This window comes from Nicotiana tabacum, chromosome 4 (genome assembly GCF_000715075.1).
Source record: "Nicotiana tabacum cultivar K326 chromosome 4, ASM71507v2, whole genome shotgun sequence".
Classification (NCBI taxonomy): Eukaryota; Viridiplantae; Streptophyta; class Magnoliopsida; order Solanales; family Solanaceae; genus Nicotiana; species Nicotiana tabacum.
Window position 1 is genome coordinate 125,896,116 of NC_134083.1, and position 6,557 is coordinate 125,902,672.

Below are 6,557 nucleotides of genomic sequence, written 5' to 3' on the forward strand. Positions count from 1 at the left end.
GGTCAACTCACGTGCTATTAACCCAGTCCAAAACACACAGGAAGAACATATAGAATACATGTACATGAACAACAGATATCAATTTACATACTCGTAGACTGATATAAGTGACATGCTAAAGTGTAGGCATGTGCGAAGTGTGCTACCACAGTTCTAGTCATGCGGTTACGCCACAAGAACAGCAACTAACACATTAGAACATGAGATCAATCAACAAATAATCTCTAACATGATTCCAAATTGCTCACGAAGGGAATACAACATAAGAAGTATGATAACATGAAGCCTAGCAATCGATTCAAGTCATATAATAGCCTAAACACTACCCTGAGTATGGATAATTATCAAGACCCAAACCGATGGGCCGCGACGGGCACCCGCTACCTTACTCAACCGAGTACCAACATAATGTATCCTTCTTATTACATAATCATATGTAAGTGGTCCAGAAAGCTAAATTAGTACTCTAGAAAGCCTTTCCCATGTGAATCAACCTCTGGACGTCTCGAATCTATCCGAAACAACTTAATAATATCAATAGAAGACATAGAAAACAACCCTAAATGATAAAGCTAAGATCTTGATGCAATTATACAAAGTCAACCCAAAAGGTGAACCCTAGGTTTGCACACCAGAACCCAATAAAACTCACAAATTCCGAACACCCAATCCAATACAAGTCCAATTATGTGTGTTTCATCCAAATCCAACCTCAAATCGATCCTCAAATCATCAATTTTTACTCTCCAAAAGCATAGTCAAAATCCCCCAAATTCCACATATAATTTACATAAACTAGGTGTAATAATCCACGGGTTATCAATATCTAACATCAAAATTAATTAAAGTGCACTTACCCCTTCAATTGTAGTGAGAAACCCTCCAAAATTGCTTCTAGGTGAGCTCCGCAACTCCAAATAATGAGAAAATAGACAAACCTTTCGAGCTAATACTCTGCCCAGCATTTCCACATTAGCAGACAAACTGTCACCTCCAGCATCTACGAGTCCCACTTAAACTCTCGACATCTCGATCTTCGGCCCCTTCTCCGCATCTGCGGGCTCGCTTCTACGCCCCAACTTTCGCATCTGCGTACTTCCTCTTGCCTCTAGCCTAGTCCGCTTCTATGTAACACCAACCGCTTCTGCGGCTTTGTATTTGTGACCACAATTCTGCAGATGCGAAAACACCAAACTCAGCAATGTTTAGCCACCTAACTCAAAATGATCCAAAATCAATCCGAAACACACCCGAGGCCCCCAGGACCCTTTCCAATCACACAAACCAATCCTAAAATATAACACGAACTTACTCGAGCCTCAAATCACTCAAAAACAATATCAAAACCATGAATCACACCTTAATTTAAGCCTAAGGAACTAATGAACTTCTAACTTCCAAAACTCATGCCAAATCACATCAAATCAACTCAGAATGACCTCAAATTTTGCATACAAGTCCTAAATGACACATTGGACCTATTCCAACTCTCAGAACTAAAATCCAAACCCGATATCATCAATGTCAACTCCCAGTTAAACTGTTAACCTTCCAAACTTTCAATTTTCCAACTTTCGTTAAATAGAACCAAATCAACCTAGCAACCTCCAAATCCAAATTCAGACATACACCTAAGTCCACAATCACCATACAAAAATATTGGAACCATCAAAATACCATTCTAGGGTCATCTACATAAAAGTCAAACACCGGTCAACTCTTACAGCTTAAGCCTCCAACCAAGGTACTAAGTGTCCCAATTCAACCCAAAACTCTACCGAAACTAAACCAACCAATACCCCAAGTCACATAATCACAAACACATATATGTAAAGCATAAAATGAGGGAAACAAGGCTAAAATACTCAAAATAACCGGTCAATCATTAGAATAACTTAAGAGAGTGTATTATGAGGTTTTTAATACCGAATTGGACTTGGATTTGAAAACTAATCGCATATTTGGACTCGTGGGGTTATGGATTAATGGGATTAGGCCTTGGACTTAAGTTTTGACGATGTGGTCCTGGGTTGACTTCTGTTGACTTTTGAGATTTAATTAAAGATTGAAGCTTTATTTTTTAGAATTAGTTTTTATGACTTTATTTGACCTTGTTAAGTGTTGTTTGAATAGATTTTGGTCATTTTCAGGATAATATAAAAGGAAAAATAGTATTTGAGGGTTGCAGCTATTCCAGAAACACGTAACTCTCTTGTCTAACCTTGTTAAGAGAAAAGTTTCTTCAAAAATGGACCTATGTGTACATGGTACGTGATTTGCAGGTGATTTATATATGAGGTGACGAGCATATATACATACACTAAGGCTATACGATGTTTGGGGTAGTATTAGGATTCCTTATGCCTTGATGCGAGGTGACGAGCGTATATACATATACTAAAGCTATACCATGTTTGGGGTAGTATTAGGCTTTTTTTATGCCTTGTTGTTGTATGCTCGTCTTGACTACTGCTTTATTTGATTGTATGAATACATGAGTATATTTTTGTGTGCTAGATATCATGTTTAGACTTTTGATATTTTATTGGGCATGATGAACTAGTCTTGAGATGTTAATATATTAATTTAGTCGTAGTCATACTTTATATCATGAGCACATATTCGCATCTCTATTTATCATGTCTCTGTGCATCTTATTTGTCATCTCTTGAGCATATGTGTACATTCTTGGAGATGGAGATCTTGATATAGATTGATATAATTATGACTCATCGGAACACTATGAGGATACTGATATTGTTTTGGCATGACATGTTATATCATGCGGTTATTTTGATATTGATATATTATGACACAAATGAGTTTTCGTGCGTCGCTTATATATGAATCTGTTCCTTCAGAATTAGATGATCACATATGTTACGTTGGTCCCCGTGAGCGCAAGTGATACACATATCATATTAGAGCACATGAGATGTGCTGGATCATGCTGGAGCACATGAGATGCGCTGGATATTGATTATGATTGAGTTTTGAGCATGTATAATTATCCTAGACTCAAATAGAAGTATTCATATAGGTGTTAATTGTAGCATTTTATCTTTATGTGCAGACATAGAGATTGAATTAAATTTTGATTGCCTTGTTTGAGAAGCATACTTATCCTATCTCTGGTTTGTGCTCTTTATTATTATATATGTGATTTTGATTATTCTCTGATGTTTCATGCTATTATGAACTATTCAGATTGTGAAGGCGAGTATCATATTTTTGTCAAAAATCTCTTTATTATTTCTTCGAGATTAGACTTGATACTTACCGAGTATACGTAGTTCTGTACTTAGATAACATTTTTGCATATTTTTGTACAGATTCTTGTGTTGATCCCAACATCAATTAGGAGGGCATTTAGTAGCTATATCTAGAGACTTTGTGGTGAGTTTTTGTACTTGATTCGTAGCTGATGTAGTCCCCTTCTCTCCCTTATACTGTTTATCTTATTCCATATATTACTCTTGTATTATGAGACTCAGTTGTATTTCATTTTAGTAGCTTATGACTTCGTACCATCCGGTTTTGGGAGTTTGTTGTCTACTTTTTGCATTTGGTATTGTTGATTTGAGACTTATTTATATTTTATTATATTATAAAAACAAATTATCCTTTATTTGTCTGGTTATGGTTGAATTTAGGTGTTGACTTACCTAGCATGTTGGGTTAGGTGCCATCACGACCATGATGAGATTTTGGGTCATGAAAAAGTTGGTATCAGAGCTCTAGGTTCAAGGGTTCTACGGGTCATGAGCATGTCTTATAGAGTCTTATGGTTTGGTATGGAGACATTTATACTTATCTTCGAGAGGCTATGAGACAACTAAGAAACTTTACTTCTTTTTTCCTTTTCGTGCATCCTTTGTTTTATCTTAAAATTTGAATCTTTGCTCTTTTATTTTCTCAGAAATAGTGAGAACACGTGCTTCAGCAGCAGCTGAGCATGAGCCAGTGCACCGGGTTGTAGCCGTTACTAGAGATAGAGGTCGGGACAGAGTAGGGCTAGAGTCCAGATTAGGTCAAGTGCAACAATAACTAGAGGTGGAGCACCCTCAGCTACTCATGCTCTTGCTAGAGCCGTTTTTTAGGAGCCACCTATAAATCTAATGGTGGACCACATTCCAAATAAGGTTGTTACATAGGGTCCAACTCAGGCTCCTAAGGATTTTATTGTTACTCCAGTGCTTCAGGACACCATGGTCTGGATTCTGAGTTACTTCAAGGTTTTGGCACATGACAAGATGATTCTTGCAATCCCAATTACTTCTCAGGCTAGAGGGGGAGCCATACCACAACTACTCACACTCTAGAGCATGCCGTTACTATGTTCTAGACTTCGGGAGTTCCAGTTATTTCACCAGCCGAGGTAGTTCAACCTATTGCTGTATTAGGCATGAGGTTAGGCATGCTATGTCTGCTAATGAGCAGAAGAGGATAGATATGTTCTAGAAGTTAGATCCTCCATGGTTTGATGGTGATCTCACTGCGGATGCTCAAGATTTCTTGGATATATGTCATGAGATTTTGTGTAATTTGGGTCTTATGGAGTCCTATAGAGTTAATTTCACTATGTTTCAATTGAGATGGCTAGCCAAGAGATGGTGGCAGACTTATGAGCAAAGTAGGCCCACATGATTATTTCCTCTTACTTGGACTCAGTTTTCTACTCTCTTCCTGGAGAAGTTTATTCCACTAACTAGGAGAGATGAGTTGCGTAGTCAGTTTGAGCACCTGCAATAGGATCGTATGTCAGTTACTCAGCATGAGATGAAGTTTGTGGAGTTATCTTCGTTATGCAACTTTATTGATTCCCTATGAGACAGAGAAGGTGAGAAGGTTTATTAAGGGGATTAATTTTGTAATTAAGCTCGGTATGGATGCAGAGAGAGAGAGACTAGTACTATCTTCCAGCAAATAATATAGATGACATAGAGGATTGAGTGAGTCTATGGTTAGGGAGAGGCGCCACGAAAGATAAGAGGCCTCGTCATTCAGGAGAATTTAGTGGTGCCTCATTTGGAGGCAATGGACATTTTGGCAGAGTCTATTCTAGTAAGCTAGTTCACTCAGCACTTTAGACTTCTCACGGTGCTCCAGTTGGTTATAGTTCCCATGGTATTCGTTTGGGGCATGCATCCTACAATACACCTCCACCTTATGGTTCGTACAATGGTTATTCTAGTCGTTAGGTACAGACTCAGTTCCAGGAACTATGCTAGTAGAGAGGTTGCGTGGGTTATGGTGATTTGAGACATATAAGGAGGGATTGTCCCAGACTTTAGAGTAGTATATCTTAGCAAGGTACTCATGTTATGATTCCAGCCCCAGTTTCTATACTATCTGCCCAACCAGTTAGGGGTGGAGGCTAGCCAACTAGAGGTGGACGTCAGTCAGTTAAAGGGCATCCTATGCCTGGGTTGCTTCAAACTCTTCACAATTGCTGTGTATTCATAGGGAAGATGAACGAAGATCCAAATACACATCTAATGGACTTCTAGGAGATTATGAACACCTTTCAATACAATTGTGTGTCACGTGATGCAGTGTAATTAAGGGTATTCCCCTTCACACTCAAAGATAATGCAAAGTAGTGGCTTCGAAGCTTGCCCGCGAGATCAATTAGAACTTGGGAGGAGATGACCAGGAAATTCCTTGATAAATATTTCTCATCAGCTAAGACGGACAACTTTAGAAGAGAAATCCATAACTTCTGCCAGAAAGATACAGAAACTATTTTTGAACCATGGGAGAGGTTTAGGGAGATTGTTCGAAAGTGTCAACATAGTGGAATCGAACTCTGGATGTAACTCTAGGACTTTTGGGATGGATTGACACCGGCCTCACATAGAACATTGAGCAATGCAGTTGGAGGCCTGTTGATGAAGAAGACTCCAAAGGAAATAGTTACAATTCTTGATGAGTTATCTGAATATGCAAATCAGTGGCCCTCTGAGAGTGCTGAAAGAAAAAGATGGACTGGTGTTCACCAGGTTGATGCTAATACATCTGTGCAGGTACAACTTGATGCTATGGCTAAAGAAATACGGAAGCTAACCTTAGCCTCAATACAAAATGGGCCTCATGCAACGTGTGATATATGTGGAAGAGGACACTCTACTCATGAGTGTCAAGCCTCAACTGAGGAAGTGAATGCTGCGGGAAACTACAATTTCAATGCAATGGGTCAGAGGCACACCAATTTTTCATGGAGTTCACCTGGGGGTACTGAGAACGCTTGGCAACAAAATAACTCTAGACCCTAGGGACAAGGAGCTCCAGCATACCAAAATTAGTAGAGACAGCAATTTCAGCCTCAACAACCCATTCAGCTTGGTCTAGAAGATCTAATGAAGGCCTTCACTATTAAGACAAATAAGAGGCTGGACGCCTATTGAGCAGCTATGAAAGAGTTGGGCACATCTTTTCGAAACCTGAAGATACAAGTGGGACATATTGCAGCAATATTATCTGAGAGGGCTCCGGGAACTCTCACCGCTGATATTGAGAGAAATTCCAAAGAAACAGTGAATGATGTAACCTTGAGA

At 39.0% G+C, this 6,557-nt stretch overlaps 1 non-coding gene across 1 annotated transcript; it reads right to left on the reverse strand.

The window, feature by feature from the left end:
• Positions 1-5,696: 5,696 nt before the first annotated feature.
• Positions 5,697-5,803, reverse strand: LOC142180428 (small nucleolar RNA R71). The gene has a single exon (XR_012709053.1). It is a non-coding gene; the product is annotated as a small nucleolar RNA R71 (small nucleolar RNA).
• Positions 5,804-6,557: the final 754 nt, after the last annotated feature.